Source organism: Mustela nigripes, chromosome 1, assembly GCF_022355385.1.
Source record: "Mustela nigripes isolate SB6536 chromosome 1, MUSNIG.SB6536, whole genome shotgun sequence".
NCBI lineage: Eukaryota > Metazoa > Chordata > Mammalia > Carnivora > Mustelidae > Mustela > Mustela nigripes.
This window is the reverse complement of record NC_081557.1, coordinates 55,590,033-55,601,024: the sequence shown is the minus strand read 5'-3', so window position 1 is coordinate 55,601,024 and position 10,992 is coordinate 55,590,033. Positions and strand designations below refer to the sequence as shown.

At 35.3% G+C, this 10,992-nt stretch overlaps 1 pseudogene; it reads left to right on the top strand.

Moving 5' to 3' along the window:
* Positions 1 to 10,521: 10,521 nt before the first annotated feature.
* LOC132009446 (U6 spliceosomal RNA) lies at positions 10,522 to 10,622 on the top strand (annotated as a pseudogene).
* Positions 10,623 to 10,992: the final 370 nt, after the last annotated feature.

Here is a 10,992-nt window from a genome sequence, read left to right as displayed (position 1 = left end):
CTTTAACTCTAAACTGCTTATGATATACACATTTCTACATTTAATCAGTTACATGGCTTGTCTCTGATGGTAGATTATATGATCTTAGAGAGGAGGGACCCCATCATTTGTACTTCTGTGCCCACTCAGTGCACAGTATGGGCCATTCCACAGTGTTTAAGCTAATAAACATTGCTGATGGACCATTTGAAGATTTATTGATTGATTGATAAACTAAATTAATAGGTTATTCTATGAATTAAGTTGAAAAATATTTGACTCCTAACCTGCTTTTGCTGGATACCTCTCTTTTATCTGAGAAGACTGAGTCATCATTTAGTAGTCATTCTTTTGTCCCCATTATTGTGATGCCCATATAATCTTCATATGGTTAATCTGTCAAACTAAGAAGCTAAACTCCGTTCCACATTTATAAGATAAATCAAAATTAATCATATCTAAAGAAGGAAAGGAAGGAAGGAAGGGTAAGGATAGTACAGGAGGGAGGGAGAAAGGAGAAGAAAGGAAGGAGAGAAAGAAGAATCAGTGGTATTAAATGTAATTTGAGAAATAAAAATCTTTAAAATTTTTTAAGTAATAGAAATCATGTGAGTACTAAAAGTTTTATCACCTGCCCAGAGCATATGTATACCCCAATACATACTAAAGGATGTACATCCAGCTTATAATTTTAGAGATATTTAATGTTCAAGAAAATTCTTGATACCTCTAATGATGAAGAGTAGTTCACTTGCAAAAGATGCACTATAAAATAACCCTGATATTCAGAGTGTCTAGGTGAAAGGTTATAGGTTATTAAAAGCCAGAAAACTACCATACTTCTTCCCAGTGAACCATTTTTTATTGTAAAACTCACTAATGTTCCTTCCCTGTAAACATGTATAAGCAATTTATAAAGCAACCTTTATTAATCCCTCCAACTAACACTGCCTTTGGAACATATTAGTTATATAATAATTAATTTTTCACCTATTGATTTAAAAAATGAATGAGTAGAAAAATAGACTTATCTCATATATCTCATATATATGAACTAATATCTAGAATGTATTAAGAATTCCTGCTACAATTCAATATGAAAATGTATACAACTTAATAGAAAAAAGAGCAAAACCCTTGGACACTTCACAAACAGGATATACAAATGGCCGATAAGCAAATAAAATGGTTCTCAACATCATCATTCATTAAGGAAATGCAAATAAATACCATAATGAGATACCACTGCACATCCACAGGAATGACTACTTTGAAGATAAACAATACAAGGTACTTTGTACTAGAATTATCACGGTAAAGAATAAAATCCAATGACTGTCCCCATGGTGCCTAAATTATTCAGAAAAAAATCAGAAAATAGAAAGACACTAAAAATATTGTATGATCAGTTTTATGAAGGCAAAGCACGGAATGCTCTGAAAAGCAAAAAGTGACATGTTTCTTTGCTAGAGAACTGTATAGTAGACAGTTATAGACGGGTAGGCAGTTATCAAAGGAGGATCAAGCAGAAAACTATAAACTACTTTTTCAAGAACGCCACCTTGGAATTCTCAGACCATTAAAATTTATGTGCAGTTCTCTAGCATTATTCCAGTAAGAGAGCCCTTATAATTTTAGCCCTCTACCAGATTTTTTTTTTTTTAACTCAGCTACTGTTGCAAAATGTGTTCAAGGAAATGAAATGGCAGAATAATTATAGCAGTCCCCATCATGGTAATTAGCTTGCATTCATGTCTCCCTGGTGCTTCCACCTTGTATCTGGGTCTCCTTTGAATATCAACTTGTTTTATGTTCTTATTAGAATCCTTATTGGTTCCAAGGGTTCTTATTGAACCCTGATGCCATTGAGGTAAAGAGGATTTTATAGAGAATGGAGAAATTTTTCTTTTATACTTTCAGAATTTTTAAACTAATTTCTTTAATTAGACCAAGTTTCAATCCATTCCTTTTTGTTGAGGGAAAAAAAAAAAATCTGTACTTACTGAGCAAATGTGCCTCAGGGTTTACAAAGGCTAGAGGCCTGGTGAATGTTGTCTTCAGGCCCAGGAATGCTTGGTCATGACATCTAGAAAGGAATGTGGAAGTCACCCATCTGACCATATGTATGATCATCCCTACACCTTCCCAAAGCTATTGGGTTGATCTCGTCTTTTCCCATCCAGACTGGTCACATGGGGCCTTCAAAGTAAAGCTGTCACATTGAAGAGCTTTTATTCACTTTTATCACTTTTCTACAAGGTTCTGAAGGGAATTATAAATTACTTAGTACTAGTTACATGTGCTAGTTCATTTAATGCCTACATCCACTTTAGGAAATGAAGATCTTACCCTTATTATGCAGATTAGAAAAAAGTGAAGCTCATGGGTTAAAATGCCTTGCCTAAGATCACAAGAGCTAGCTCATGGTCGAGCTGTGATTTAAAACTGTCTTTTTCCAGACTAATATTCCTATTACTACATGCTGCTTATAGAGAAGCCATGCATTGAAAAGTGTCTGTCACTTTCTCCACAGTTAGAAAGTCCCTGAGATACCCTCCTCCAGAATGGGCTTAGAGGAATATGACACTTTATATACCAGTATATTATCTTTGGATTTTGGGGCACACCCATGTGAACACTATTTCTCAATGAACTTTGACTATAGATTATCATCCAGATAATATTGCTGGGATATTTAGACTTCCTTAAGAAAATACAAATACAAATATAAATATAAATAATAAATAAATATAAATGGACTGCAAATTTCTATCAGATTTGCAGAGGATATTTTGAGCATCACTTGATTCAGGCCATCTTAGGAAATTAAATATTACCTTTAAGCAATGACTTCCATACTGGGGGAAAGAAAAAACAACAGCAGAGCTTTTCTTTTCAAACAAAATGCTATGCACAATCTCCATACTATTTTATTTTATTTTATTTTTAAGAATTTTTTTTTATTTGAGAGAGAGCGTGATTGAGTGAGAGAGAGAAGGAGCAGGGGGAGGGGCAAATGGAGAAGCAAATAACCCATTTAGCAAGGAGCCCAACGTGGAGCTCCATTCCAGCACTCCAGGATCATGACCTGAGCCAAAGACAGAGGCTTAACCCCTGAGCCACCCGGGAGTTGCACAATCTCCATATTAAACAAAAAGGTGGAGCTGTGGGAGCAGGGCGCCCTCTCTGTCCCTGGCCATTCCTCACCCTCAGCCCTACCTCTTTCTAATATACTTTCTCTGAGCCCTTAGGTCTCTATGAACTAGAGTTTGAAAATTGCCTACTAAATTCAAGTATAACCTAAGTTAGAAATCTGTAGAAGTATCTACTGATAATGTCACTCTCAGTGTGGTTATTTAAAAATTCACTAATTTTAAGGATTTATTTTTGTCTGAATTTGTCAGTCATCACAAACAACAAACACCTTTTCCAACACTTCTGTCTCTCTGTCTGTTATTCCCCCGGCCCCTTTCTCTCTGCACTTGTGTGTGCATATTATGTGGGAAAGGAGATGCATTTAAACTTAGAATTCTGAGGCTTAGGATGATCAGTTCAGTTGCCCAAATCTTTAACTCTCATAATTGTCATGTTTTAGATCTTAAATCATTATGCAAGGGGCATTCTCTTTTTCTTGCACTGTGTGTTTCTCTGACCTAAAACTAAAACCCTTGACAATGTAACCCCCACAAAGTCAACTGACCTTCCTACGTATAACCTCATTCTATTATCTTGAACATGCACCAATGTTTAATTAATGTCTACGTCCTCTCTTCTGGCTGAAATCCTAAATCCTCCAGCTCAGGACAAGACAGGAGTATTCACAAACAATACTCCCCATACCCAACAAGCTTTCTGTCTCCCCTTCTGTAAGTCCCACTGGATCTCTTTTATTTATTGTTTTTTTTTTTTTTTAATTTCCTTTCCTTTCCTTTCCTTCTTTCAAATTTCTTCATTGTGAATACTTTTTTAGTCCAATGAATCTTTCTTCATAGGACAGCATATAAAGAATGTAAAGAAACATATTTTTTCCTAGAAATAATCACTCTCAACATATAACTATTGAGTTATGTGGGGAAAGTCTCTGCCTCTCTAGGCTTCAGTTTCCCTTCCTTGCTCAGATATTAATGGTATCTATCTTGCACCTAGATGGGCTTATCATGGCTTCAAGATGAGGGAATGGGTCTAGATGAAGAGTTCTAAATCTCATCTACAGTCACCAAATGATATGCTAATGTATCCTGTAGAAACTTTGTGAAATCTCTGAATTTATATAGAAAGTTTATATTTTACACAGGTATATATACCTTAGTGGGGGAAGATCCAAAACACTTAACATTTTCTTTAAAATAGCATGTATTGATATAGTCAGTGGACCCTAAGTAGTACATCAGGGTTACCTACAATGAAAAAATAAAGTTTTTTGTATCCCGTTCCAGACTTATTCAAATCTTTGGGTGAAAATATGGAACAGAAATGTATAATTTTAATACACTTCCCAGAAGATTCTGCCAAGTTTTTCCTGATTCATGGGCTAGTGAGTTGTGAACCACTGATCACAACTACTATACTCAAAGCTAAAATGATTATTCTAGATCTGTATTCAGAGGCTGAAGTGACTGACATTATATATGTCTTTATAAATCTCAGATGAGAGGATTTTTGATTCTTGATCACCCAGGTGAAAGAAAAAAAAAAAAGTGGAGAGGGGCTATAATCCTTGTCTATAAACCACCCCTTACTGCTCTATATCTTTATTCATGATCTTTGATTCAAGTATGTTAAATGTAATTAATGTTCAGTAAATATTTATGCAATAAATGAATGAATGAGTGACATGTGAAGAGAAACAAAATCCAAATTATATTAAGGCTGTGATTAAAATTAATAGTCTGTCCTTTAAAAGACCCTTCTAAGGACAGATTTCCTATGCAGATGAATTAATAAACAGCATAAACATGTGTGGTTGCATCTGAGGTAATGAATGAATACTGGATATAAAATGTTGAGTAGCAATGATGAAAATCTTTAGTTGATCCCCCTAGCAAATAACTAATTACTCAGCTTGCTCAAGTTGTCCAGTCTTGGCTTCAAAGACTGGTTGGTACTTATCTCCTTTCCATATCGGAGGGAACAAATATTTTGGCATATTGTCATCACAAATATAATTTAATTATAATTAAATCACATACTTCTCTGAAATTATTCAGAAGGAATACAGTTTGCTGCCATATTTTTTTTCTCCCCCTGTGGAGTTAGTCTGTGCCATTGGTTAATGTAAATTATTTTATCACAGAGAAAGAAAGCACTTATTCACTACTATATTATCTTGGGCAAATTATTTAGACAACTGAAGACTCAGTTTCCTCATATGCAAAGTAAGAACATTTTATTTACCTTTACTTGTTCAGAAGATAATGTATATAGATCAACCAAGCTCAGTTCCCAGAATAGGAATATTTATCATTATTATTGTAAATAAATATATTATAAATGATGTATTATTTCTATAAATGAATTAAATGTACATTTCCTAAGATTAGTGTTTACAGGGGTGCCTGGGTGGCTCAGTCATTAAGCGTCTTCTTTTGGCTCAGGTCATGATCCCAGGGTCCTGGGATCAAGCCCTACATCAGGCTTCCTGTTCAGTGGGGGAGCCTGCTTCTCCCTCTCCCACTGCCCCTGTTTGTGTTCCCTCTCTAGATGTCTCTCTCTCTGTCAAATAAGTAATTCTCTCTTTGTCAAATAAATAAATAAAATCTTTTTAAAAAATTAGAGTTTATAGAAATAAGCATTTGTACCTACTTTTGTCCTCATTGTAGATTTATGACAAGAGCAGTAGATATCCTGATCCACCTATTTTATGCTAATGAACCATGGATGATAACAGTTAATTGACTCTCTCAAGTGATTTTTGCATTCAAAAGATAAGCAACAGAACATGACCTTTAACCCAGACCTAGCCAGAATATTCAATGTTCCTTGTTTTACTGTACTATAGGCTAGGGGACTGCGTATCTTCCTGCAAACAAAACTGAAAATAATATCATACAATAGTTGTTACAGAAACAGTTGGGAACAGCACAGAGCCATGCTGAAATGAAGAGGAAGAGGCGGATGAAGTGATTATTTACATTAAGGTGGCAGTGTAGCCATTCCATCCGTGTACAGAGAGGGCACAAAAATACAAAAGTATTTGTCATGCTGCCAGACAGACCTGTGTTCAAGTCCAACTTTACACTATTTACTCTCTGATCTTGAACAAATCTCTTTCTCAGGTTTAGTGTCTTTTATCAAATGCAAAATGGGGATAACAGTACCTACTTGATGGGTATATTGTAGAGTTTAAATTAGGCAATATATGAAGAATAAATTAGGGAACCACTGTTAGCTATCTTTCTCATTACTATTTTAATGAGTTGTTTACTTCTTAAAAGAAGCAAACTTGGGGTGCCTGGGTGGCTCAGTGGGTTAAAGCCTCTGCCTTCACTCAGGTCGTGATCTCAGGGTCCTGGGATTGAGCCCCGCATCAGGCTCTCTGCTCAGTGGGGAGCCTGCTTCCCCCTCTCTCTCTGCTTGCCTGTCTGCCTGCTTGTGATCTCTCTCTCTCTCTCTGTCAAATAAATAAAATCTTAAAAAACAAAAAACAACAAAAAAAACTTGAGTTTGAGGTCACGCTTTACCTTTTCATAGCTTTGTGATTTGGGATAATTATTATTTTTTTTTAATTTGCTTTTTGAGAAAAAATATCAACAATAAGAACAAAAGCAACCATAGTAATGCCTGCCCTAACTACATGAAAAAAAAAGATAAATAGAATACAAGTTAATGGACGTAAAATTGCTTTTGAAAAGATAAATCATTGTACACAGTGAAGTAATTATAAAATATGTATTAGCATAGAAATATTTTACACTTTTTTTTTCAATTGTTCGTGGCTCTGGGCTGCTAAGTCTGTGTATAAACAGACTTGTGTTAAATGGTAACCTCTTGCCTTTCACATAGATCCATGCAACATATAAATGAAAGTGCCCTTTGGACAAACAATTTCCTTATCAAGCCTGAACACACCAGGCCACCAAAATGGGAGCACAAATCACCTGCACTGGGAAAAGCTGTGCTAATTATTTTCAGTAATACTTATAGTTTCTTTATGATTGCAAAAAATAGTACATGTTCAGTGTAGAAAATTAGGGGGAAATATAGTAAAAATCACTTCACCCCCAGAACCTAGAGAATACCCGTTTTGTGCTAAATCTCCCGAGTCATTCTGAGAATGCTCAGGCTCAGAAAGTTGACAAGATTTTCCTTCATTCTCAAGGTCAAAAACTCAACAGTAGAGCTGTTTCTCCATGGAGTACAGCATTTTGTAGTGTGTATATCATGTGCCCCAAGTAATCCCAGATGTAAAACATTTGGGGCTTTCGACAGCTCTGCAGTCATTGAGAGAAATCCTTTTACCTTCATGGAACAAGAGTTCTATCTAGACCGTTTGACGGCAATCACTCCATCCCCTCAACTGGGTCATCTTCTAGATTTTATCCATCATGGTGGACCAAATATAGAAATAATGAAAACATTATGGCTAGATTCAGAATTTGAGAGTCATGTCTGGGGAATATCTATTTCTGCTTATTCAGCTAGCAAATGTGCTGATATTCAGCTAACCTATTTGTTTCTAGACTTAGTTCTAACTGTGTAAACTTAGGCACATCCCAGAAAAGGGCCTTGACTTGAACAGCTATAAAGTGGACATATAATAAATAAATCCTCCAACATTCTGGGATGTTTTTGACCACAGAAGTGAAATAACAGCAACTGCAATACTTTAACCAACGTCTGAATATAGGATAAATCCAAGCCTCACCCGTATCCTCAAAGGCGCTCTCAGGGTTTTGCTCTACCAAACCAGGTAATGCCCTGATGATGTCACAATTTGTTCCCAAGATTCATTTTAAGACAGACCAGCTGCTGGTAGACGTTTAATATCCTTTCTGCAAGTTCCTTCTTAAAGAATGGAAATTATTTCTAGATACTTCTCAGAAGACGTTTATCTCAGGCCTTTTTGACCAGGATTGAATTACATACTATTCCAAAAACAATTGCGGGCATAGCAAATACTTGTCTTAGGGTAATACACACTTGGTTTTAAAACGTTATGTAATTTTTGTGGCTTTTTGTTTTTGTTTTTTTTTGGGGGGGGGGCGATGTTGTTTTTTGTTTTTTTAACAGATTTTGCTTAAGAATTTCTTCCAAACCCAGTCACCGTAAAGATAGTCAGGTATTTTCATGAACCTTATATTACTTTGAATCCTTTTGAAATTTGTTGTCATGTATAGTTTAAGAAATGGTTCCAACTTCATTTTTCCCAATGTATTTTACTAAACAATCAGTTATTGACTCACTCATGTGTGAAGTCTGTTCTTGCCTTTGTGTGACCCAGAGGATGATAGTTCATCCATAGCTAATCCATCACTTCTAAGCCTCAAGATGCTCAGATCTTCCTCAGCCATGTGTAATTTCCTTCCAGGCATGTTTGTTTGTTTGTTTAATCAAAACTCAGCTGAAGACTCTGGGAGACCCTCTGCAGATCCATGGTGCTCTCTCTGGGCAGCCCTTGCCTCTCAAGGAGTGTGAACTAAAAATTCTAGCCACTTTGGCACCTCAGAATTCCAGCTTTGGCTCCTCCGCCCAGGTTCTACCTGACTTCTTGTTCTCAGTACTGTGGTCTGAAGTTCTCTCCAGGCAGAATGTGGAGTCAACCACAGGGCTCACTTTGCTTTTCAACCTCCAGAGCTCTTGGTCCTGTACTGCTTGATGAAGACCCTGGTTTCATATTTTGTTTCTCTTTTTTCAGTTGTTTGAGACAGGAGAATAAGACAATTCCTTTTATTCTAACACGCTTAGAAGCAGAAATGTTCTATTATATTTCCTAATACACAGTAAGGTGAATCTCCAACTATGTTCTTATTTTTCTATATATTCTTAGCTTTTGCTATACTTTTTAGACATTTTACACAGTCCTCCCAAAACCCCACTGGAATTTTGAGCAAAACTACATCTAGCTAATAGGTTAAATTGGGTGGGGGGAGGTGACATGACTTCTTCACAAAGTTAAATAGTTATATCCATTCATATACTGAGAGTATTTATATATTTAGGTCTACTTTTAATTCATTTATTATAATTTTATGTCTTTTTAATCTTCTTTTTTTAAATTTTTTTTATAAACATATATTTTTATCCCCAGGGGTACAGGTCTGTGAATCACCAGGTTTACACACTTCACAGCACTCACCAAAGCACATACCCTCCCCAATGTCCATAATCCCACCCCCTTTTTTAATCTTCTTAAAGTGATTGTCTAGTCTTTATTAGTTTAATTCCTAGATGCTTTAGACTATTTTTGGTAATGTTATAAGTGATCTCATTTTCTTTTGCCTTTCATGGTTGGTTATTAATATAGAGGGATACTTTTGATTGCATATACTGAATACAGAGCCACAAATTTTGTTTACATTCTCTAATTAGTTCCAGTAATTGCTGATTTTTATGTTGATTATTTTGATAACCTACATACATTATGCTATCTCATAATATACTTTTTATTCTTCCTTTTCACTCTTTAAATTTCTTATTTCTTTTGTTTTCTTAATCCACTGTGCCCTGTTGAGTGTCAGTAAACTATATTAGTGATGGAAATGTATCATGTCTCTAACCTTAAAGAGAATGACCTACATTTTCATATTTAACTATGATATTTTCTGTTTTTTATGAGTAAGAAGCCATTAGTAAGTAAATTCCCTACTCAGTATTTCTAGAAATGTTTTATTTTTAATCAGACAAAAATATTTAATATTATCAAATTTTTCTAGATCTATTGAGATGCAATGAACTGTATCACTGAATTTTCTGACATTGAGCTATTCTTACTGAGCATTGTGTATGGATACCGTGTGTGTGTGTGTGTGTATGGTATATTTTAGAAGACCAAAATTATTTTATTTTTATTTTCATCAAAAGGGGAGATAAGCTGTCATAGTAGCATGGGTCCAATCTTCTATCACTCAAATTCTAGGCTCAACTCCAGAACCAGTAAACACATATATATTTGAAAGAGTAATTTATGATCTTTGGACATCTTGTGTGAACATTAAGATAGGGATAAGAGTCAGGAATAAAATTCTGTTGTGTCTTGACTTGAAAACTCTTGAGGAATTCATGTAAGATCTTTGTTTCCCAGTGAATTCCATCCCTTCATCCTTGCTTCTTTCCTTTAACCGCATCTTGAATTAAGCTTTTGGGTTCTTACATGCCTCCAGGTATTTGCATATACTGTACCTTCTATGTAGCACAACCTTCTTGTTTCAGTTAGACTTTTTTGATTAATAACTGTTGCTGCCTCTTGCTATATTAAGAAAATTAAAATTTACTGGAAAGGTAGCTCACAGCACAGACATAGAGGAACCAGAACAGTGCCGCAAGTCTGAGCAGCAGGAAAACCTGGGCCATTGTACTCATCTGTCACATAAAAAATCTAGTCCAGTGCTCACTTTCATATTACTAAAATTAGAACAATGCAGAGAAGATTAGCATGGCTCCTGGGGAAGGATGGCAAGCAGATTTGTGAAGTGTTCCGTATTTCTCTATATTATATATTAAAAGTTGTCAAGAGCCTAGTTCTTAAATGTTCTCATCACGAAAAAGAGATCCTAATTATGTGATAGGATAGATGTATTAGGTAACAGTACAGTGGTAATTTTATTTCAATATATAAATTTAACAAATCAACACATTGTGTACAATAAATTTATCCAACATTATATATGAATTATGTTTTATTATTTCTTTAGTTAAAAATATCTACTCCAGTTGATTTCTTCACCACTTTGTTACTCTACTTAAGATTCAAAATCCCTAGAGAAAGATTGCAGTTGTTTTGCTTATATTCTCTACCATCCATTGATGCAGTCAGAACACCTGAACTTACCGTCCCACTAAGGTTGATCACAAAGA